Source organism: Schistocerca gregaria, chromosome 2 (genome assembly GCF_023897955.1).
Source record: "Schistocerca gregaria isolate iqSchGreg1 chromosome 2, iqSchGreg1.2, whole genome shotgun sequence".
NCBI classification, from domain to species: domain Eukaryota; kingdom Metazoa; phylum Arthropoda; class Insecta; order Orthoptera; family Acrididae; genus Schistocerca; species Schistocerca gregaria.
In genome coordinates, this window is record NC_064921.1 from 517745306 (window position 1) to 517770533 (window position 25228).

At 43.5% G+C, this 25228-nt stretch overlaps 1 long non-coding RNA gene across 1 annotated transcript in view; it reads right to left on the bottom strand.

The window, feature by feature from the left end:
- LOC126336199 (uncharacterized) overlaps positions 1–22419 on the bottom strand; it is a 63057-nt gene extending 40638 nt beyond the window's left edge. Inside the window, exons 1-3 of the long non-coding RNA XR_007564911.1 lie at positions 22347–22419; positions 22120–22200; positions 21654–22008 (exon numbers count right to left, since the gene is read on the bottom strand). This is a non-coding gene — a long non-coding RNA (uncharacterized LOC126336199). The remainder of the gene's footprint in view (positions 1–21653; positions 22009–22119; positions 22201–22346) is intronic.
- Positions 22420–25228: the final 2809 nt, after the last annotated feature.

Below are 25228 nucleotides of genomic sequence, written 5' to 3' on the forward strand. Positions count from 1 at the left end.
ACGAAAGTAATACAGTCAGGAAAGAAACCCTGCAAACAATGGATAAAATTAAGTTTAGTGATATATTTTGCAATGATAAGAAGACATGGATTGAAATGATATTACCCTGATGCTCAGTTAGGGATTTCTTGTGTTCTGTATTGTAGTTTTATATGTTCATTACGGTAGTATATGCTTAGTTTCAACAAAGAGTAGATTGATTATTGTGCTAATTTTGGTGACTTTATGAAGTGCTTACTATGAATCTCACATGTTTGGATTATTTGGAGCTCAGTTCATGAATGTATAATGACGTTATTAGAAAGAGGAAATCAAAATGATGAACTCTGTGTAGCGCTGATTCGACGCCACGAACGTTGCGAATCATGAAGACCAGTTTCAAAGCTTCCTGACGTTTTACCACTTTTCACCCAACGCCCAAAACCACTCTTGTCAACTGCATCATTACCGTACACTGCAAACAAACGTACATGAATGTTCGCCACACTTTCTTTTTCCGTAACCAGGAATTTAAATACAGCACGTTGCTTGTAAAGAGTGTTTTTGCTAGGGGGCCACTTTGATGGTTAACTACGGCTCTGCTATCTTTCGGAATTTTTCGAAACTTCGTGCATGTGTAGAAGAAATGTCATATTTTAAGTAACTAAATGCTCCTTTTCCTGTATTAACGACTGTAAAAAAATGGGACAATATATATATATATATATATATATATATATATATATATATATGTGTGTGTGTGTGTGTGTGTGTGTGTGTGTGTGTGTGTGTGTGTGTGTGCGCCTGTGAAAGCGGTGACTTGTAAAGAAAATCGAGAACTGCAATAAGTATCGAATATAGTTTTCGAGGTCACTGGTCCGAACTGCGACGGTCAACATCTAAAGTGAGGCGGTGATTGGAAAGAGGAGAAGGATGTAACGTATAACTGTGGTATGCTTGAATTAATTTCAGCCAAATTTGGTACAAATATGAGTTACTATCTAGAAAAAGTGCTGTTAGCTAGCACACCCCTAGCATTCGTAGGAATGCGTCTCGGTATAGGGAAGGCAACCAAACTTAATACATAAATGATTTTCTATATGGAAGAAAAATAACTTCCTTGATTAAGCATTCATAATGATAAGATGACAGTGTTAAAGAGTGTGTGCCTAGGTGGTGGTGTGGAAGGACTGAAATGTTAAAGTAATAGAAAACTGCCTTAGCCGCCGGAAATATGCCAATGTATTCGTAAACGCAAACTGAAAATCTCCCATGTAAATAGTAAACAGGTACACATACTGCTGTAGGAAACTGTAATATTTGTATGCTAGCAGGTATGCCCCATATCAAAGTAAAATATTGCGAATATGGTCCATGGAACATGAAAATAATAAGGATGAACGTGTAATCAACCCATGACTTGTTTTGAAAAGCGGTGTTTGACAAGGCATAGTTACAAGTAACTCGTCCAATTAATTAAAAGGGGATCGACAATCGAACATGGATTAGAGCTACGACGCAACTCGACATTTTTCTCATTGGCAACCATTTCAAGAAGTAAAATCCTAGGACTGGTTGGGGATCGAACCCAAGACTTTGGATCTACAAGCTAGCAATTCCACATAATTGATCTACATTTTTTGTGCACTATGTTGAAATATTTTCGAACTGCTTTTAGTTCTAAATCAGCAAGTCACCATTTATTAAAATTAAAATCATTTAATGAGCTGAAATACAATAAGTTGCAACGCAAAGTTTAAACATCATCAGTACATCCTTCAAATTATTTACATTAAGGATGGAAGTAATTACTTTTTAAACAAATTAACAAATAAAGAAAAATAAAGAAGACAATACCATTGTACTTTTTTGACCTGCAAGAATATAATTTTTTATCCACATAATTGCTCTACATTTTCTGCGTACTATGTTGAAATATTTTCGAACTGCTTTCAGTTCTAAATTAGAGAAATTAAGTAACAGAACGGCAACAATTTGCATAGGTTATGATTTTTAGTAAAAAAGAAAACAAAAAAAGAATTTGAAGTAGCAAATAAAATCCATGGAGAACAAATAAAAACTTTGATGTTTGCCGATGACATGGTAATTCTGTCAGAGACAGCAAAGGACGTGGAAGAGCAGTTGAACAGAATGGACAGTGTCTTGAAAGAAGGATATAAGATGAACATCAACAAAAACGAAACGAGGATAATGGAACGTGGTCGAATTGAATCAGGTGATGCTGAGGGAATTAGATTAGGAAATGAGACTCTTAAAGTAGTAGATGACTTTCCTGTTAGGGGAGCAAAATAACTGTTGACGGTCGAAATAGAGAAGATATAAAATGAAGACTGGCTATGGCAAGGAAAGCGTTCCTGAAGCAGAAAAATTTGTTAACATCGAGTATAGATTTAAGTGTCAGGACGTCGTTTCAGAAAGTATTTTTATGGAGTGTAGCCTTGTATGGAAGTGAAACGTGGACAATAAATAGTTTAGACAAGAAGAGAATAGAAGCTTTCTAAATGAGGTGCTACAGAAGAATGCTGAAGATCAGATGGGTAGAACACGTAACTAATGAGGATTGGGGAGAAGAGGAATTGGGGAGAAGAGGAATTTGTGGCACAACTTGACTAGAAGAAGGGATCGGTTGGTAGGACATGTTGTGAGGCATCAAGAGTTCACCAATTTAATATTAGAGGGCAGCGTGGAGGGTAAATACCGCAGAGGGAGACCAAGAGATGAATAGGTACTGGGAGATGAAGCAGCATTCACAGGATAGTGTAGTATGGAGAGCTGCATCAAACTAGTCTCAGGACTGAAGACCACAACAACAACAACAACATTTTAACAAATATAAACCACTACATTTCCCTCCTTAGCAATGCTTAAAAAGTAGATTCATAAGGATGTAGATTTAGCAGTTACTTGAAGAAGTTTGGACAGGATAGAGTATCATGGAGAGCTGCATCAAACCAGTCTCTGGTCTGAAGACAATAACAACAACAACATGTTTTTTTTTTTTTTTTATTGGAATATGAATTACGGAAAAGTTAAAGTGAGATATTTATGTTAATGGCAGGGATGATTTGCTCAGATCCGTTGTAGATTAAAGTGGCTTCGCCAAATCTTTATTAGTGAATCTGCATGCAAAAGAAAATTAGACGTGAAATGCGAAACGTGTCATTTTCTAGGCTTTCACTTAAAAGGCCGAAAAAGAGTCCAAAGTTACATCTAACAATACTCGGTCTGTGTGGCACTCCCTTAAGCCGTCTGAAAACAGTGCGGATCTTAAGACTATTCACTACTGAGCCACGCAATATCCCTTCGCACACTACACCGGACCAACAGGCAGCAATGGGATTAAGGCCACATGAGTGGTGTTCGTGTAGCTTCAGGCATGACGTGTTGCGGCACGAACTTCGTTGATACAAGGTCAGTACGCACTGCTGCAGTGTCGTGGCATCAGCACTACGGCTGGCTGTCACTGCAATCCGTGTGTCGATCAGCAGTGTGGAACGCAGCGCCGTGTGCTGAGCAGCCATTCGTTACGGCAGCTGGCGCGGTTCCCGTACTGCCCGCCTCGAGATACCTATCGACGGTCCAAGCTGCGTAGCCGCCCGGGGTAATTAGAAAAAATGAAAGTGTCGGGAAACGACCGCGTTCATTTCTTAACCGGAGAAAGTAACTGCATGGATTTGTACTTGCAGGAAGGAGAAACGGCGCACTAAGTTTAATCGAATCTTCCAACTCCGGACCTCAGTTGTCCGAGACAGCTCCAACGTTTGCGTTCAGATGTGAGATAAGGAGTACCTGTCGCAGAGCTATCCTGTTTGTACGTTTGTGCTCATTTCAAACGAAATGGAACTGTATATCTGTCTGGCGACGTTAATAGCGTGACATTTAATATACACCGCAGTTACCGCGTGACCAGGTGTGATAAAAATCCAGCACGAATTTGCGTCTCTTGCTTCCTAAGAACATGAGCCTGCTTCTCCGGTTTTAGTCAGGAGTCAGCAACGTAGGCGTCAAGGGGAGAAAGAGGAGACATCGCCGCGAGACTGAATATCAGCACAAACAAGTTTAAGAAGTCGAGAGTTACCATGGTTGAAACGCTCCTGGAACTACAGTAGAATAAGTAAACTCATAAGTCGCTTTGGAGCATTGGAGCGTCGCTACGAAGCTAGGCGTCGTAGAATGAGAAATTAAAACCCGAGTGGCGAAAACTGTAGGTGCATGCATCCTACGTTATAATATACAGAAACGCCGTAAAATCTGCACAAAAATCGAAGATCAAAAGATTGAACAGTAAAGTGAAATCTACGCTGTCCAGTCGCTTTAAAGTGAACACCGTCTACGATCGACGTCAACATGCAATTAGAAAAGAAGAAAGTGTTGGAAAACAACCGTGTTCATTTCATACCAGGAAAAGTTAACTGCATGCATCTGTACTTGCAGGCGGCGGGTGGCAGCACTAGCGGTGGAGGGTATGTAAAGCAGGTCGGGAGACCGAGGAAAACAGTGCAGTTGTCGTAACGCAGAAACGAAGCGATTTATCTGACATCTAAAATGGCAAGATCATTGACTTCTGGGCCAAGGCTGGAACCATTTCCGAAATGTCTAAATTTGTAAACTTCGCGTGCTGCCGTGGTTAAAGTACACCATGTATGACAAAATAGCGTTATCCAAAAGTGGTGCCACGAAGATTGTGGCGCACTGCGAGCGATAAGTGACAGGGGTGAACAACGAGTGCAGAACGTGGATCCTCCACGACCTCATTCCTTTTCCCCATCTGCTCCTATTCCTCAAACATATCTGCATACTCTACAACTTCCGCCGCCTTGATCCCCCTCATCCCCTGGTTGCTCCTCTCCGATCCCCGCCCTCTGCTGCGCCTTCACTATTGTGTCCCCCCTATCCTCCATCTCTACACCCTTCTTCTCGTTTCCGAAGGTGCCTTCCGTCAACTCCCCCTCCCAGATGATGCCCTGTCTCCCTCCATTTATTGCTCCTATCAACTGTGATCCTCACCCCCCCCCCCCTCATTTCCTCTGTCCTTTCTCTGGGCTCCCTCTTCCCCCCCCCCCCCTTCCATCCTGTTTCCTAACCTTCTTTCCCCACTCCCTGTCATGTCTGCCCAGCCCCCCCCCCCCCTCTTATGGGTCCTCGTCATCCATTGGCTCCTTCCCCTCCCCCTTCGTTTTTCCTCCCCTTCCCTCTTTTCTTTCCCATCATCTGTCCAGGACCCCCCCCCCCCCATCTGCCCTCGGCTGTGGTATGACATATTTGAGCCAACATTTAGTGCAGTGCTCAAGTGAATGTTCAGTGTTGTTTGTCTTTTCAAAGTGTTGCGAACAGAAATCATGCTGTCGCTCGGTTTGAAGTTTATATCTTTTGCGACTGTCGCCGTGTTTTTTAATTGTCTGCCTATTATTTTACCTGTCTGCTTCATATGTATTTTATTAGCATCATCAACCATTTGTTCTATGTTTTAAGTTCCACGACTTTCCGCCATGTTACCATTTAAGTCTCCGATTTTATCGCCTGTTTTTATTAGTTATTATCTTCATCTTTTTAAAACAAATTCTGTAGGCTGAAGAGCGGCATACTAAGCTGCTGCCAGCCCGCCCCCTTCGGGGGGAATCGAGACTCAATAACAAAAAAAATGGATGCAGAGATGTGTACAGACGAATACACGTACAACTGCTGAGCGACTGACGGCCGAGATGAACTAAGGGACTACCGACAGCGACGCCTCGACAGCCATTCCGCGAATGTTACTGCGTATGGGTCTCCGCAACATATTCCTGGTTAATTCACCCATGCTGACTGATGTTCGCCGGTGACGAAGGCTCGAATTTGCGCGCCAATACCGCAACTGGACGTACTGGACATCCACTGAGTGATGCACATTATACTCCGTCGGACAGATGGCAAACGCCCTGGAACAATCGTCGGAAGGAGGGAGCGTTTTAGTTCGGGAAATGAATTCGTGACATTCCCTGGGTGATTTCGTCGTTCTAGAAGACACAGTGGGTCAACACGAGTACGCGTCTATCCTTCGGAACCATGTCCACCCCTACTTACAACTTGATTTTCCTCTGCTCGATGACATCTACCAGCAGAACAATACAACGTGCCACACAGCTCGTAGTGTGCGCGCTTGGGTGGAAAACAGTGGGATCAGTTTACCGTACCCCCCCCCCCCCCCCTCCTGGCCACCAAACTCCCCGGATTTAAACTGCATAAAGAATCTGTGGGACCACCTAGATCAGGCTGTTCGTGCCATGGATCCTCAATCGAGAAATCCAACGCAGCTGGCCACAGCACTAGAGTTGCCATAGCTCCACACCGCTGTCGATACCTTCCAGAACCTCACTGACACTCTCTCGCACGTCTTGCAGCAGTCCGGGCTGCAAAAGGTGATGATTGAGGCTTTTGACAGGTGGTCACACTAATGTGACTGGACCATGTCTATCAGTGTAAAACATGAAAGTTGCCACATTCTAAATAATCATCAATTGTTTCCTGTCGCAAATCATTGAAATCTGCTACAGAAGATTATAAATACCCAGTCTAGAAACAAAGAAGAGATGACACACTTCTTTAGTTCATATACGATGGAAACAAATCGTAGGAAAGTGCTCTACCCTTCGCCATAAGCAGTGGAGACCAAGCAGTGTTTTGCAGAATTTTGGATAACCTAATATTTACTACCTAGATGTCAAAGGAAACAAAACTATTAAAAAATTGCTTCCTCTGCACAGGCAATCGTGATGCTTTCGATCATGTCGAAATGGGGTCGTATAGAAATGTGGTACCGTCATAAATCACAAATTTGACTTGCTTGTGCCGGCCGCGGTGGTCTCGCGGTTCTAGGCGCGCAGTCCGGAACCGTGCGACTGCTACAGTCGCAGGTTCGAATCCTGACTCGGGCATAGATGTGTGTGATGTCCTTAGGTTAGTTAGGTTTAAGTAGTTCTAAGTTCTAGGGGACTGATGACCACGGCAGTTGAGTCCCATAGTGCTCAGAGCCATTTGAACCATTTGGCTTGCTTGTATATTTTGCGTCATTCCCTACGGAAGAATTATAAATGACAACGTTTTTCGTTATTTAACCATGTAAATGGTGATTCTTACACAACGTAGTACCCGTAAACGAAGAGGAAACCTGAAAATACAAACTAAACAATTGCGTCTAATGTGCTTGGACGTAAATGAGAAATTAAAAGAACAACGAAGCTGCAGATCAAGAATTTGTAACTGAATTTGTGAGATGTTTTCAAAGTGTGAACAGTTAATATCAATAAAAGTCTACAGGCTTATGTGGCCGCTTTCAGTGAAGGTAAAATCTTTTATGCTGTCAAGCCGAGTCTTGTTACACTTCACTCTCTTCTACACGATTGACATTTCGACCCCTCCTCTGGGATCTTCTTGCGTTCACCGTTAGCCGAAGCACTACTGTCTTGTTCACTTGTAAAAAAGAATTTACTCGCGCTTTTGCTGAAGAAGTCGAGTTACTGGATAAAATTCTTCCGGCTAGTCTCGATGGACCATCGTCACTGGACAGAAAGCGAAACAGGCACAGCAAGAGTGGTTGTAATTAAACTTTCCTTATTTAACACGTTATAGCACGTAAACTAATAACCGTACGAGTACCATATTTGGTAGCATTAATGTCCAGAGCATGGGGTGCCTGGTTTCCAAGCGTCACAACGCCACCGTCCAGTTCCAATTTGGCCAACAGGTGTCGTTATCGGTCATCGTGGGGGGGGGGGGGGGGGGGGTTGTTTGGGGGAGGAGACCAGACACTGAGGTCATCGGTCTCATCGGATTAGGGAAGTACGGGGAAGGAAGTCGGCCGCGCCCTTTCAAAGGAGCCATCCCGGCATTTGCCTGGAGCGATTTAGCGAAATCACGGATAACCTAAATCAGGATGGCCGGACGCGGGATTGAACCGTCGTCCTCCCATATACGAGTCCAGTGTCTAAAAACTGCGCCACCTCGCTCGGTCGGTCATCGTGATTTATAGTCTCTCACACCTTACCAGTTTCAGTGCACTTATTGAAGTGTCAACATAAGCTTGGACAAAACGAGCTGGGCATTACTAGTGAAGCTCTATTATCAAAACAACAGTAACGCTGTAGCTGCACTTCGAGAACATCGCCGGCTTTCTCCACCCGATGTGCGCAGCATGATGAAGAAGTTTGAATCAACTGGTGAACTGGGCGTCGCTCCGGGAAGAGGCCGATGGCCGGTTGCACCACAGGTGGTTGATGAAATCTCTGTTGCTACGGCAGACAACGCTGCGCACGAGTCCCGATCGTCAGGCAGTGCGAGTGCTGTGTCACTATAGTTGAACATCCCGCGGTCCACTGTACGGAGGTAACTTGGAACCATTCTCAAATGGTGTCCGTGTAAGATCCATATCATACAACAGCTTTCACCACAGTACGCGCGACGACGAGTTGAGTTCGCTCTCCACTTTGTCGTAAGGATTGAAGTTGACGAGGGCTGGCCCTGGACTATCCTATGGGCAGAGGAAGCTCATTTTTCTGTGACGGATGAGTTTCACATACAGAATTACCGAGTGTGGAGATCTTCACCTCCAGTCACGGCGCATGAAATTCCTGTGTATGGTGGACTTGTCACCGTATGGTGTGGCTTCACGGCTACGTTCATCATTGGCGTATTCTTTTTTGAACTGGCTGGCACTCAAGGACCAAAGACGTACGATCTGACTGGATATGCTTCGCCCGCATGCCATACCCGCCCTACAGACGCATTGGACACAACAGTTTTCACGCAAGATGGGGCCCCACCGCTCATCACCCGTGAAGTTCACCTGCTTCTCCGAAACACATTTGGAAACGATCGAATTATCAGCTGATCGTTTCCAAATCCTTTGCCGGCACGATCACCTAATCTCACTCCCTGTGATTTCTGGTTGTGTTGCTACCTGAAGAACAGTGTTTACCAGGCCAACATTCACACATGTGCTGATCCGAAGCGCAGCATTTCAAGAGAGACAGACAGCATACCTATGTACATGCTTCGTTCTGCTGTGCAAAATGCAATCCTGCTCTTTAAGACTCTTTTGGTCAGTGATGGGCGCCATATTGAGCCCCTTTTGTAGCAGTAATGGTACCGGTATGTAATGGTATGATGTACCGCAGCAGCAAATTGAAAGTGTTTCAGTTGAATTGATTCTGCAGTTTTATCTTCCTCATATCCCTGACGTTAATGTTAACAAGTTTGATCCTCGTACAGTAATTAGTTCCAGTGTTATAATGTGTTAAATAGGGAGAGTTTAATTATAGTCCCCCGCTAGTGTTGTCGTGCGGTAGAGCAGGCTTCCTGGTCGTTGTTTGTATTCCTCGCGCACCGTGGCTACGCGTTTACTTCCTTGATGTCGGGAAGCACGAAGTTGCAAGCCTACAGCCGTCTCCTCTACTGAAGTTACATTGCTTCATTAGAAAGGTCAATCGTTCATCAGACTTTTCATCAACAAATGTCGATATTTTGTTGGAATCGACGTACTGGGCGCATTTCTCCTGATATTCCAGTACCGCAGATTTCACACGTTGTTTTAACAACACGCTGCGTTCCTGCTCCTTTATGCGTTGCTTTACGGTGCTCTCAGTCTCGCCTAAACAGACTCTGCGATATGAATAACACATTTGTGATAAGGCCCCACAGTAAAGAAGAGCTTCATATTTTCCACAATTTCTTGAATGAGATTTATCCCAAAGTCAACTTCACCTTGGAAAGAAGAGCTTCGCATTTTCCACATTTTCTTGAATGAGATTTATCCAGATATCAACGTCTTGGAAGCAGAGTGAAGGCGGTGCCCGTTCCTAGATGCCTTGGTCTATAGAAGATCTGTCAACACAGTGTGTAGAAATCCTACAAATATAATTAGGTATTTAAGTGCTACTTCGCACCACAACCCAGCGCAGAAGCAAACAGTGCTCAATACTGTCTTCACATGTCTTTCGTATCAGTGACAGTAACAGTTTGGAATCGGAGTTGCATTTCTTATAGAAGATAATGAACGCCAACGGCTAGGATGGTTTGTTCGTACACAGAACGTTCCAACGAAATACATTAACTATGCTAATAAGGAAGAGGAACCGACTTCTCACTCCGTTAGGTTTTCGTTCGTGTCTACAGTTATTGACCGCATCGGCAGTATTCTACGGAAAAATGTCATGCAGACCAAGTTTTTCATTCAGAACAACATAAAAGACTTTTTTCGACGCAAATCGGATGCATCTGATTACCTCCACTGTGCGGGAGTTCACGAAGTGTTGTGCGGCTGTGACAGAGTATACACGGTGGTTAAAAAAAAAGGTTGAAATGCTCGTAACGGTTATGCAGAGCATCTTGTGCTGATAAATAATTGCTAACAAAAATTTGATACGTTGCATCGTTTCCGAGTTAATTATACTTCAGTTGGCAAATCAGGCCATTGCACGTTACAAGCGGCCCGCAAGAGACTGTGGCGCCAAACGTGTTCTTCGTTTGGTTTCCGGAAACCGAAAAAGAGAGCGATATAAAAATTGGACGTGGGACGGTAGTAGGGAAAGAACCTGAGCCAAAGTCTGAGCATTCTCGTGCTCTATCACCTACGCTAAGAGCACAAGACACAGCATTTGTATCTAACGCACCGCTTGCATTTGCGCTCGCGACGCCCTGTCTGGCTAACTTCACTGACAGCTAACTCGGAAACGTACCGAATTTTTTTCTTTCAATTATTTCTCAGTACAAACTACCCTACAACACCCTGACAAGTTTCTGAACACCCTGTATACACTCTGCCACAGTTGCATGCCACTTCATAAACTCCCGCAGAGTGGAGATAATGCATCCGCTTAGGCGAAAAGGGAAGGACTCTGAAAGAACGTGTTGAGGATCAGGAACGCCACATGAGATTAAAAAAGCGTGATATCTGCGGCAGCGGAACAACAGGCACTGGTTCCAACGTCGTACGTGTTCTGGGAAGGAAACCAACATTTATAGAAGAAAAAGATGCTAGAAGCGATAGAGATTTCCAAGAACGAATAACTTCAGTCGGGAAACCGTCTTTCAGTATCGGCGCTTCCCGCCATCAAGGAAGTAAATGCACAGCCACAGTGAGCGAGGAATACAAATAATGACCAGGAAACCATCTCTGTGACACTGCAATAACATTTTGATAAACATTCTCCTGCCCTTGCTTTGCTTGTTTCGCTCGCTATCCATTGACGATGACCTACCAACAGTAGCAGGAAGAATTTTACAAAGAAACCCCACGTTTTCCGCGTAAGCGCGGGAAAACTCCCTTTTATAAGTGAACGCGACTCTGGTGTCCTGAAGATGATCCCAGCAGAGCGGTTCAAGCGAAGACCGCTTAGAAGAAATTGAAGAGGAAAATAATGTGCCTAACATTATAGAAGATTGTACCTAGGTCGCACCAAGGGATATGACAGTACCTACAACGATAAGTGATGATCATAATGATGGTTTGTATACGATCCACTGAAGGCGAATGCCTTTCTACACATTGCAAGCCATATTTAGGTGTGAATACCTTTCTACACATTGCAAGCCATATTTTGGTGTGCAGCGGAGATAATTTATGGTACCATTTTCTTGCTTTCCTTTTCGATTGCGAATAATTCACAGGTTGAAAGACTGTCGGTAGGCCTTCATATGAAGTGGAATTTCTCTGGTGTTCCCATCTCGGTGATTCTGCGAATTGTAAGTGGCAGGAAGTAATATGCTACCTGAATATTCTTGGAACGTACACTCACCAGAAATTTTACAGTAAATCTCTCTGTGATGTTCAAAACCTCCCTTGCGTATGCCACTAGAGTCCGATGAGCATCTCTATAACGCTCTCACGCCTCCTAATCGAACTCATTCCTGATCTAAATACGCGGCTAAAAAGAACTAACATCTCTTGTCCTGGTTGGTCGAGCGTTGTTGCCTCTTGGGATAAAGTAGGGAAATATGTATTGTCGCCTGACCAGGAGGAGTCACAGCAGCTTCTACGTGCGTCAGATGGCGCCGACATTACGGCCTGCATTAGCATCGCTGGCCCAGTTACCGCCTAACAGTGAGGTTGCTGATGTCGAAACATCCCCTTAGAAAAATTTACCACTTACTGTGCTGGTTAACCCCTTACTTTATTTGATTTTCAAACAGCTGAGCAGAAATGAAAGTACTCACACATTTCTCTCTTTACTTATTCTGATCAACACTAAACTGACACTCAATATGTATTTTTTAGCGCAACGCAATCTGACTTTCAATAATCCCTACAAAAGAATGGCCCTGACTAACAATAACCTATACCTTTCATGAATCACTTACCTCACAAAAGTCTTTGTTACTCAAACTACTGCAATACCCAGCGAGCGCCAATACTGCCAGCTAAATAAAATATTCTAACTACTGAAGGCATAGTTAGCAAATGATTTTGACAGAGAATAAACAATGCATTTACCTTAATAATATTCCAAAGTCATCATATACACTCCTGGAAATTGAAATAAGAACACCGTGAATTCATTGTCCCAGGAAGGGGAAACTTTATTGACACATTCCTGGGGTCAGATACATCACATGATCACACTGACAGAACCACAGGCACATAGACACAGGCAACAGAGCATGCACAATGTCGGCACTAGTACAGTGTATATCCACCTTTCGCAGCAATGCAGGCTGCTATTCTCCCATGGAGACGATCATAGAGATGCTGGATATAGACCTGTGGAACGGCTTGCCATGCCATTTCCACCTGGAGCCACAGTTGGACCAGCGTTAGTGCTGGACGTGCAGACCGCGCGAGACGACGCTTCATCAAGTCCCAAACATGCTCTATGGGGGACAGATCCGGAGATCTTGCTGGCCAGGGTAGTTGACTTACACCTTCTAGAGCCCGTTGGGTGGCACGGGATACGTGCGGACGTGCATTGTCCTGTTGGAACAGCAAGTTCCCTTGCCGGTCTAGGAATGGTAGAACGATGGGTTCGATGACGGTTTGGATGTACCGTGCACTATTCAGTGTCCCCTCGACGATCACCAGAGGTGTACGGCCAGTGTAGATCGCTCCCCACACCATGATGCCGGGTGTTGGCCCTGTGTGCCTCAGTCGTATGCAGTCCTAATTGTGGCGCTCACCTGCACGGCGCCAAACACGCATACGACCATCATTGGCACCAAGGCAGAGGCGACTCTCATCGCTGAAGACGACACGTCTCCATTCGTCCCTCCATTCACGCCTGTCGCGACACCACTGGAGGCGGGCTGCACGATGTTGGGGCGTGAGCGGAAGACGGCCTAACGGTGTGCGGGACCGTAGCCCAGCTTCATGGAGACGGTTGCGAATGGTCCTCGCCGATACCCCAGGAGCAACAGTGTCCCTAATTTGCTGGGAAGTGGCGGTGGGGTCCCCTACGGCACTGCGTAGGATCCTACGGTCTTGGCGTGCATCCGTGCGTCGCTGCGGTCCGGTCCCAGGTCGACGGGCACGTGCACCTTCCGCCGACCACTGGCGACAACATCGATGTACTGTGGAGACCTGAGGCCCCACGTGTTGAGCAATTCGGCGGTACGTCCACCCGGCCTCCCGCATGCCCACTATACGCCCTCGCTCAAAGTCCGTCAACTGCACATACGGTTCACGTCCACGCTGTCGCGGCATGCTACCAGTGTTAAAGACTGCGATGGAGCTCCGTATGCCACGGCAAACTGGCTGACACTGACGGCGGCGGTGCACAAATGCTGCGCAGCTAGCGCCATTCGACGGCCAACACCGCGGTTCCTGGTGTGTCCGCTGTGCCGTGCGTGTGATCATTGCGTGTACAGCCCTCTCGCAGTGTCCCGAGCATGTATGGTGGGTCTGACATACCGGTGTCAATGTGTTCTTTTTTCCATTTCCAGGAGTGTATATATAGTATTACAAATTTATTCTTTCTGATGGACATACGTCCACATCGTCCGCTCTCAAAATTCTGCCATCTCTCTCCCCACATCCTCCACTGCTGGCGGCTCACCTCCAACTGCGCAACGCTACGCGCTGTTCACAACCAACTTCCCAACACTACAATAGCGAATATTCCAACAATGCCAACTGGCCATAGACTGCACACAGCACAGCCAGTGATTTTCATACAGAGCACTACGTGACGTTACCAACATAAAGACCCAAACAGCCTACTTACAATGTGTGCGGCTAGGACTCTGTTGCTCGTATTGAGCTTGTACCCAGGGCAATTTCCTCTTACCGTGGCCCTCGACTTTCTGCCAAACAATATCGCATGTACATTACACATACTATCATGTCAATTGAACCACACGGCCACAGAGCTACAAGAAAACTTGGCAAATCTATGAGTAAATTTTAACATGTACCACCTGATTCATGGACACAATATCATCCAGAGAAATAGCTTCCACAGAAGTGGACCAATGTGGTTTCCGGCCAATTACAGACACTTCCGACCAGTTGTTCTTAAAAAAAAAATGGGGAAAATGTTGCCAGCATTGCATGAAACACTAAAAGAATAGGCATCTGTGACAAGATACAGACTTAGAATTCTGTAATTACAGTAATTTTTTTTTACTCGTGTCCAGAAAATAACATACATCCCTATTCCCTTGTTCGAGCAGTTGTTACACACTGGTCAGAAATGTTGACGATGAGACAAGCGCATACAAACAAGCTGTTAAATCCATCCTAGTCGTCAAAGATGGGGTGTCTAGGAAACCTGCTTTCTGGATCGCTGGACAACATTCAAGCAAATCGTATTAATGCGTTTTATTATAAAATGAAAAAAATACGATACTTATCTTTGTGTTACACAGATGTGTCGCAAGCAAAGGGCGACAGACAAAATAAGAAATATCTTCAGTATAAACAATTCCCAAGTCCGTGTTACATAGATTGTGCAAGCAAAATAACTAGTGTCGATGCTGCTATGGAACTCGCTAACCTTGAAGTTTCTGTTCAACTGACCGCGACCAGTCAGGCTCCGTGCTTATGTCCTCTTCGCATAGGGGCCGCTGCTGTAACGCTATCGTCCTGGAGACGGGTCGGTCAGCGTACGATTGGCTGACGTCTTCTCACAGCCATCTCTGCTCTATCGTATCCGACTGGCGTGCCGCCGTTCGACTTTACGCCGTAACACAACATAATAGCATTGCATAGAGAAATACTGCAAGTAATTTATGGGCCTATGAGAGAGGCAGAGTGTTCGAGAGGAAGGTACAGCGATGACATACGAAAACTTATACAACGTAATGATATAGTAAAATTTATTAAACAGCAAAGCATACATTTGTTACGACATGTAGAGATGATGGGAGATGAATAATAAAAGGCAAATTGTATTCCAGCAGGAAGAAGGCCCGATCAAGAACTATATGACTAGGCAATATAATGGTTGACTTTACAAAATGCACATCTGAGGATGGAAGAGAAAATCAGAGAACACAGATACATGGTGTCAGATTGTTGGGAGACCAAAGTTCATCAAAAGCTGTAGTGTAGAGAAGAAGGAGAAGAAATCTGCTGGACGACGAATGACTGACTACAAAGTAAAAGCATGACTTACATAAGTCATTCAGCTACACTGTGACTTGACAAAATGGTTCAAAAGGCTCTAAGCACTATGGGACTTAACATCTGAGGTCATCAGTCCCCTAGAACTTAGAATTACTTAAACCTAACTAACCTAAGGACATCACACACATCCATGCCAGAGGCAGGATTCGAACATGCGACCATAACGGTCGCGCGGTTCCAGACTGAGCGCCTAGAACCGCTGACTTGACAGAGAAAGCAGTGACCCTTCATTGACCTGCAGTCCAGTTGACTACTCCACACTGGTACACACGCTCTGATCGACAGCATCTGGGTAACTATTGGTGGACATTAAGTTGGCGTGCGTGCACCGTCCGCCTTCATGACAGCTTGAACTCTACTGGGAACACTTTCAGTGAGGTGTCTGAATGTCTATGGAAGAATAACAGCCCATTATTCTTCCAGAGCCGAAACCAGAGAAGGCACTGATGTTGGACGCCGGCGTGCATAGCGAAGTCGACGTTCTGACTTAGGGCAGGCCAGCTGATGCCAGGAGTGTTATTGTCCACAAACCATTGCCTTACACGAGCTGCGTTATGAGATGGTGCATTGTCATGCTGATACAAACAGTCATTGTCTATGAATTGTTTCTGTAGTGTAGACAGAACACAACTCTGGAAAATGTGTTCATATTCCTACACATTTAGCGTTTTATTTAGCGCAGTAACGGGGCTAACACACCAAGAACGAAAAACACCCCCACACCATAACAGTACCACCTCCTAACTTAACTGTTGGGACTTCACATGAAGGCAGGTAATATTATCCAGGCGTTCGCCAAACCTAAAGCCTTTCATCGGATTGGCACAGGGTACGGAGTGATTCTCACTCCAGATCTCTCGTTTCCTGCCATGCTGACAATAACAGGCACAGATCCTGCAGTAGTTGCACGCTACAAAACTACTAGAAAATGTTATTAAAAAATGAAGTTATATGCACGTAATGTGAGAAATTGATAATACCCACAACAGACTTAAGGCTATACGGGATATTAGCTGTCACCCGCAGCTTCGCTCGCATATCAGTAGTCATGTTATGATGAGTTATCATGAGGAAGTATGCCAATAATGTATAAATATCTGGGGTTATAGTGGTGTAGAAATGTATTTGTGTAGGAACAAATATTTGTAGTGCTTATATATAGGTACATAATGAGTGTCTTTTTATTTTTTGCCATATGTTGAATCTTAATTAAAATATTAAAAACTACAGTTACTTTTCTTTCTTATAAATTATTTATTTCAAAAATGTAACAAAGTTGTAGGCCTATAATCAATGTTTTTGGTCTTGCCTTCTTTTGCAAGGACTCACAGATTTTGTGGGCTGGATACACGTGAGTACGCCACACAGAGTTGTCTGGGAGAAAAACACATTTTTTCTGAAAGCAAGCAGAAACATTGACAGCGTTCTGTTTGGCTTTACCTGTGGTCATTCCAAAATCAGGTCTTATTGGGAATTGCCATCTTGTAAACCGAAAAGGCCAATCCGGCAAAAAAACAGAGATCCGGGAAATCAAAACACTTTCTCCTTGAGCTGAGCGAATAATTAAAGCAGCCCTAACAGTATGTTGGCTTAGATGTGTAAATTGGAAGCGCGTAACGTTACGCATTCTTGTCGCACACAGATTTTTCATTAAGAGGACTGGAACACCATCCTTTAACCGCAGTTTATGAGAAGGTACTCCTGATAATTCTAAAGTGTGAAGAAGCTCTATAGAGTAAGTGGTGGTCTGTTCAGTGTCTATAATATTATCGAAAGAGAGATACTCGTCAACATTTCCTTCTACTTCTGACAAATTTTTCATTCAGCCATCGTATAAATTCATTAGCCGGCTCCATAATTGCCCTTTCACACAGTCATTCGTTATTTCCCATATTTGTTTGCAGGATAAACATTGCTACCCAACCCCTACGCACTGTGAACAATATTACAGAATTCACGGTGTAACGTAATCAATACGATCTACCCCGATTTTCAGAAAGACATCCCTCACCGACGCCTTTAAACGTGCGTTTATTTGATTTTGCGGTGTTTCTTTAGTTATTAAGGGCAGAGTCTGTCAAAGCGCTGTACAGTCGTCCAGTATCTTTCTTTTCCTTGATGTTACAAATAGGTACACCTACGTGCGCTGAGTCCAGCGGCAGCTTAAGTACTGAATGCGGGAATTCGAACACAACTGAGGGGCGTGGCAGCTATTTCAGAGGAGGCTACTGCAGCAACAATTCTTATTTTTACGAATTTGGGCTAACAGCAAATAAGAAATGTCTTCCCACTTCCTTCTGGGCGCATGCTGCAAGTCTTTATTTCACGCCACTTCGGTTACATGTGCGTCGATGATGATAAAATGAAGATGAATCCAACACTTGTCCATTCAGTCAAAAAGGGAAAAAAAACGGCCCCGCCGGGAACCGAATCCGGTACCGTAGGACTGAAAATCAACAACGCTAGTCACATGACCACACGCGTCTCAGGACTTACACTACTGGCCATTAAAATTGCTGCACCACGAAGATGACGTGCTACAGACGCGAAATTTAACCGACAGGAAGAAGATGCTGTGATATCCAAATGATAAGCTTTTCAGAGCATTCACACAAGGTTGGCGTCGGTGGCGACACCTACAACATGCTCACATGACGAAAGTTTCCAACCGATTTTTCATACACAAACAGCAGTTGACGGACGTTGCCTGGTGAAACGTTGTTGTGATGCCTCGTGTAAGGAGGAGAAATGCGTACCATCACGCTTCCGACTTTGATAAAGGTCGGATTGTAGCCTATTGCGATTGCGGTTTATCGTATCGCGACATTGCTACTCGCGTTGGTCGAGATCCAATGACTGTTAGCAGAATATGGAATCGGTGGGTTCAGGTGGGTAATACGGAACGCCGTGCTGGATCCCAACGGCCTCGTATCACAAGCAGTCGAGATGACAGGCACCTTATCCGCATGGTTGTAACGGATCGTGCAGCCACGTCTCGATCCCTGAGTCAACAGATGGGGACGTTTGCAACACAACAACCATCTGCACGAACAGTTCGACGACGTTTGCAGCAGCATGGACTATAGCTCGGAGGCCATGGCTGCGGTTATCCTTGACGCTGCATCACAGACAGGAGCGCCTGCGATGGTGTACTCAACGACGAACCTGGGTGCACGAATGCCAAAACGTCATTTTTTCTGATAAATTCAGGTTCTGTTTACAGCCTCATGTTGGTCGCATCCATGTTTGGCGTCATCGCGGTGAACGCAAATTGGAAGCGTGTATTCGTCCTCGCCTTACTCGCGTATCACCTGGCGTAATGTTATGGGGTGCCATTGGTTACACGTCTCGGTCACCTCTTATTCGCATTGACGGCACTTTGAACAGTGGACTTTACATTTAAGATGTGTTACGACCCGTGATTCTGCCCTTCATTCGATCCCAGCGAAAACCTACATTTCAGCAGGATACTGCACGACCGCATGTTACACGTCCTGTACGGGCCTTTCTGGATACAGAAAATGTTCGACTGCTGCCCTATCCAGCACATTCTCCAGATCTCTCATCAAGTGAAAACGTCTGGTCAATGGTGGCCGAGCAACTGTCTCGTCACAATACGCCAGTAACTACATTGATGAACTGTGGTATCGTGTTGAAGCTGCATGGGCAGCTGTACCTGTACACGCCATCCAAGCTCTGTTTGACTCAATGCCCAGGCGTATCAAGGCGGTTATTACGGCCAGAGGTGGTTGTTCTGGGTACTGATTTCTCAGGATCTATGCATGAAAAATTACGTGAAAATGTAATCACATGTCAGTTCTAGTATAACATGTCTGTCCAATGAATACCCGTTTATCATCTGCATTTCTTATTGATGTAGCAATTTTAATGGCCAGTAGTGTACAACAGACGCAAGACGCAGAGAGATTAAAATTCGGCTTTTCGCTGATGTTTGTACGGAAATATGAATTAAACACGTAAAGGACTGCATAAGAATTGTATTCATTACGTTGAATCTTATTATGTAGAACATATCAAACAATAAATGCATTTTCACGACTATGATAAAGTTCAAACGCCTAAGAGTAAATAGCTTTTTCAAAGAGTACTTATTGCTCCATATTAGGCGTTATATTCTTCAAATCAATAAATGTATGGGACGGTATACTTTCTAAGGTAGCCTATATCTTTCCATACCAAATTGCATCAAAATCGGATCATCGTTTTTATCGTGAAAACGTAACAGAGTTACTTTCGCAGTTATAATATTAGCTTGGATAGTGAAATGAGAGACAGGACAACCAGCCACAGAACAGATTCAAATCGCTCTGAGCACTATGGGACTTAGCTGCTGAGGTCATCAGTCCCCTAGAACTTAGAACTACTTAAACCTAACTAAACTAAGAACCTCACACACATTTATACCCGAGGCAGGATTCGAACCTGCGACCATAGCGGTAGCGCGGTTCCAGACTGTAGCGCCTAGATCCGCTCGGGCACTCTGGCCGGCACAGAACAGGATAACATCAATATTGAGCTGAATTGAAGGGCTGTAAATGATGAGTCACGTGTAGCAAATATATTTAATAAGCACTTCCTAAACACAGCAGAAAGTATAGGAACAAAGTTGGCCGGCCGCGGTGGTCTCGCGGTTCTAGGCGCTCAGTCCGGAACCGCGCGACTGCTACGGTCGCAGGTTCGAATCCTGCCTCGGGCATGGATGCGTGTGATGTCCTTAGGTTAGTTAGGTTTAAGTAGTTCTAAGATCTAGGGGACTGATGACCACAGATGTTAAGTCCCATAGTGCTCAGAGCCATTTGAACCATTTTTTTTTTTTTTGACAAAGTTGAAGAGAAAAATCACAGTGGTATGTTGAAAAGGAACCCTCATAAAATTCAGTCATATGACTTTATCACCAATTTCTCCTTCTGGAATTAAGAAAATTACTATATTCTCCCAAAAATAAAAGTTCGCCTGAATCTTATTGTGGTACCTATAGAGTACTAAAGATTTGTCCCTACATAATAAGTCTTGCATTATCTGACACATGTAATACATTACTAACTCAATGCATTTTTTCATAGAGATTGAAATAAGTTATTTAAGAAAGGAGATAGAGATATAAATTATTACCGACCTCTCTCACTGCTGACATAATTTTCCAAAGTTTTTGAGAAGGTGATGTATCCTAGCGTAGTATGTCGCCTAAGCGACAATACCATTTTCAGCAAATCACTGTCCGGACTTCAGAAAAGTTGTTCTACTATTTACATGTTCAATCGTCAGATTTTACAAGCATTAAACAATAAAAAAATGACGGTTAGTATTTACTGCTACCTATCTATGACATTTGACTGCATGATTCACAATATTCTCGTTGATAAACTGAAGTTTTATGCGATTGATGGTATAGCCTAGAAATGGATAATGTCTTATCTAACAATAAGACTGTAGAAAGCTCTATTTTGCAACGATGTCAACGTAATCAGTGGAGATTTCCCAGGGCTGAATCTTAGGTCCCCTATTGTTCCTCGTATGTGTAAACGTTTTTCCATCTAATATGCAGAAAGCAGAATTAAATCTTTTTGCAGATAATACTAGTATTGTAAGCAGTCGAAGCACACATACATCAACAGAAGAAATGGTAAACAAGGTTCTTAAAAGTATAATTGACAGGTTTTCTGCAAATAGTATCAGCTTTCAATTTAAGAAGACAACATATTCAGTTCTGCACATCTAGGGATACGACACCAATGACAAGTTTAAGACCTGGTAAGAAAATAATAAATAATGTGGAAACTTAAAAATCTTAGGTGTCCATATCGATAAGAATTTAAACTGGAAAAAGCTCAATCTAGAACTTCTAAAAAGCTTAGTTCAGTCACGTTATCGTTTAGAATCATTGCAAATGCTCGGGAGAGACAAATCAGTAAGTGGACAAATTTTGCACATATTCATTCAGTAACTGTCATCTGAAATAATGTCCTGGTGTAACTCACCATTAAGGAATAAAAACTTTATTGTTCAAAAACGTACTGTAAGAATAATATGTGTTGCTCACCACGATCTTCTTTTACACATCTGTTTAAGGAGTTGTGCATTCTGACTACTGCTTCACAGTATATTTCTACTCTCGTGAAGTTTATAGTAAATAATCCACAGCAGTTCAAAAGCAACGACGGTGTGCATAATTACAATACCACAAAGAAACAGGGCATTCATTACTCCACGTTAAGATTGTCAAAAAGGGGTGCATGATAATCATCTTGGTATTGAAGCTCTTTTTTTCCGTGTTTGCTTTAACAATATATATGTTTTTGGATAGGGTCCGCCTTTAGCAAAAACACAGTTTTGTTTTATAACCCAAACATGTTTCACTACAGTTGCAGCATCCTCAGTGGGCTTTTATTTTCCATCTGTTAAAGATAAAGAACGTTCTTTGTTGTTTTGTAGACATGTAGCTATTAGTTTTAAAAAAATGTAATTATAGATATTTGAAAAAACACATAAATTATGAAAATCCATACCTTTTTACCACATGGTGTGGTTTTTCTGACGTCTTGTGTTTCTACAATGACCGACAGTTTGTCATCTGCAACCACTTATACCTTAAAGTAGATAAATTGTTTAAGCCAAAATTACGATTTGAAGAACTATGTTATTATTATGCCTGAAATTATTTAATTCTATGTGTGTGTGTGTGTGTGTGTGTGTGTGTGTGAGTGAGTGTCTATTTACAAGGTGTTTCACTTACTCTTTTTTCGTCTTCATCACTGTCAAACACTGAATATTGAGTTGCCACTGCCACTGTCACTGTCACTCACTGTTTCACTGTTTATCAGCTATAAAAACAAAACATGGCTGGCAGTGGAACAGCTGGAGGTGTAAAAACAAGATGGCTGACAGTGGAACAGTTGAAGGTGTTCCTGGCGGCTGTTTTGAACCTTTTCAGAGGTGACAGAGATATTTTTGTGTGTGTGTGTGTGTGTGTGTGTGTGTGTGTGTGTGTGTGTGTGTGTGTGTAAAAGGGGGAGACAGAGAGAGAAAGAGAGGGAGAGAGAAAGGGAGGGAGAGAGAGGTTTTAGGTTTCAGGATTTTTTTTTTTTTCACAAAGACTCTAATCATCCAATTACGCACAAACTAGCCAGCTTCCAATATATGCTACACAGACTAAACAAAACCCCACTCACTGATAACAACTACAAGAATGAATTGCAGACAATCAGACAAATAGCAGTGGAGAATGGATATGACACAAACACTATAGATAAACTAAACCACAAAATTAAAGCAAAATTAAAAAGGACACCCAACACACAAAATCAAAAACAAAAGCCTCAACCTACAAACACACAGAACCCACCAATGAACACACATGAACAGGAAACACCCACAATGACAAACAGATGGTTCACTCTCACCTATAACAACAAAACAGTACACAGAATAGGCAACATACTCAAAAAACAAGGGATAAAAATAGCCTACAGGACAGACAACTCAACATAGAAAAAACTAAGGACAACCAACACAAGCACAGACAAGCACAACACATCTGGTATTTACCAATTAACATGCCAGGATTGCAAAGCAGTTTATATAGGACAGACAACCAGAAACTTTAATACCAGATATACAGAACACAAAAGAGCATTAAAAAGTAACAGCTGTCATTCCACATTTGCTGAACACCTCATGGACAAGAAACATAGCCCAACAAACATCAACACGGATTTGAAAATTCTCAAATGCAGCAACAGCCCCTCACAAAAACTGATAATCGAAGAAAATTACCAGATACAAAAAGCCATAGTAGAAGGCAAACAAATAATAAATGAATACACAGCTCTCTGCAATGGCACTCTGTTCTCTGCCCTCAAAGAATTAACAGACAAAACCAACCTATAGAGATCTTAAACCCCCTCCACCACACACCAGGAAAAAAAAAATCCTGAAACCTAAAACCTCTCTCTCCCTCCCTTTCTCTCTCCCTCTCTTTCTCTCTCTGTCTCCCCCTTTTACACACACACACACACACACACACACACACACATAGAATTAAATAATTTCAGGCATAATAATAACATAGTTCTTCAAATCGTAATTTTGGCTTAAACAATTTATCTACTTTAAGGTATAAGTGGTTGCAGATGACAAACTGTCGGTCATTGTAGAAACACAAGACGTCAGAAAAACCACACCATGTGGTAAAAAGGTATGGATTTTCATAATTTATGTGTTTTTTCAAATATCTATAATTACATTTTTTTAAAACTAATAGCTACATGTATACAAAACAACAAAGAACGTTCTTTATCTTTAACAGATGGAAAATAAAAGCCCACTGAGGATGCTGCAACTGTAGTGAAACATGTTTGGGTTATAAAACAAAACTGTGTTTTTGCTGAAGGCGGACCCTATCCAAAAACATATATATAGGGGTGCATAATGTTTGCAACTAAAATTTTTGATCACTTACCCAGTGATATAAACAGTCTGACAGATGGCAAAGTAAAACTTGAAACCAAACTGATAACGTTTCTCCTTGACATCTCTTTCTGCTCCGTAGAAGAATTTACACACATCAAAAAAGTATTCCATCACCTCGGTTCCCAGAACTCCTGAAGATAGACGTTGACTGTGGTTATTGTACCAGACACAGTCCCTCTGACTGTTCAGAGATGTCACTAAACCCGCCCAAAGATGTAAGCAACCATGCATGAGGAGCGCCTATTAGACGGAGGGGGGTCCGACAGCCAATCAGTTCCAGTCTTTCCACCAGGAAGAAGGTACACAGCTCGTGCTGTCTATAGTTCAACCATGCCTAGACGGTCAATACCGCCGTCCGATCGCGTCCGCATTGTTACTTTGTGCCAGGAAGGGCTCTCAACAAAGGAAGTGTCCAGGTGTCTCAGAGTGAAGCAAAGCCATGTTGTTCGGACATGGAGTAGATACAGAGAGACAGGAACTGTCGATTACAAGCCTCACTCAGGCCGCCCAAGGGTTACTACTGCAGTGGATGACCGCTACCTAAGGATTATGGCTCGGAGGAACCCTGACAGCAACGCCCCATGTTGAATAATGCTTTCTTTGCAGCCTCAGGTCGTCGTGTTACGACTCAAACTGTGCGCAATAGGCTGCATGACGCGCAACTTCACTCCCGACGTCCGTGGCGAGGTACATCTTTGCAACCACCACACAATGCAGCGCGCTAGAGCTGGGCCCAACAACATGCCAAATGGATCGCTCAGGATTTGCATCACGTTCTCTTCACCAACGAGTGGTGTATATGCCTTCAACCAGACAATCGTCGGGGACGTGTTTGGAGGCAACCCGGACATGTTGGACGCCTTAGACACACTGTCCAGCGAGTGCAGCAAGGTGGAGGTTCCCTGATGTTTTTGGGGTGGCATTACGTGGGGCCGACGTACGCCGCTGTTGGACATGGAAGGTGCCGTAAAGCCTGTATGATACGTCAGTGCCATCCTCCTACCGATAGTGCAAACATATTAGCAGAATATTGGCGAGACATTCGTCTTCATGGACGACAATTCGCGCCCCCATCATGCACATCTTGTGAATGATTTCCTTCAGTATAACGACATCGCTCGACTAGCGGGGCTAGCATGTTGTCCA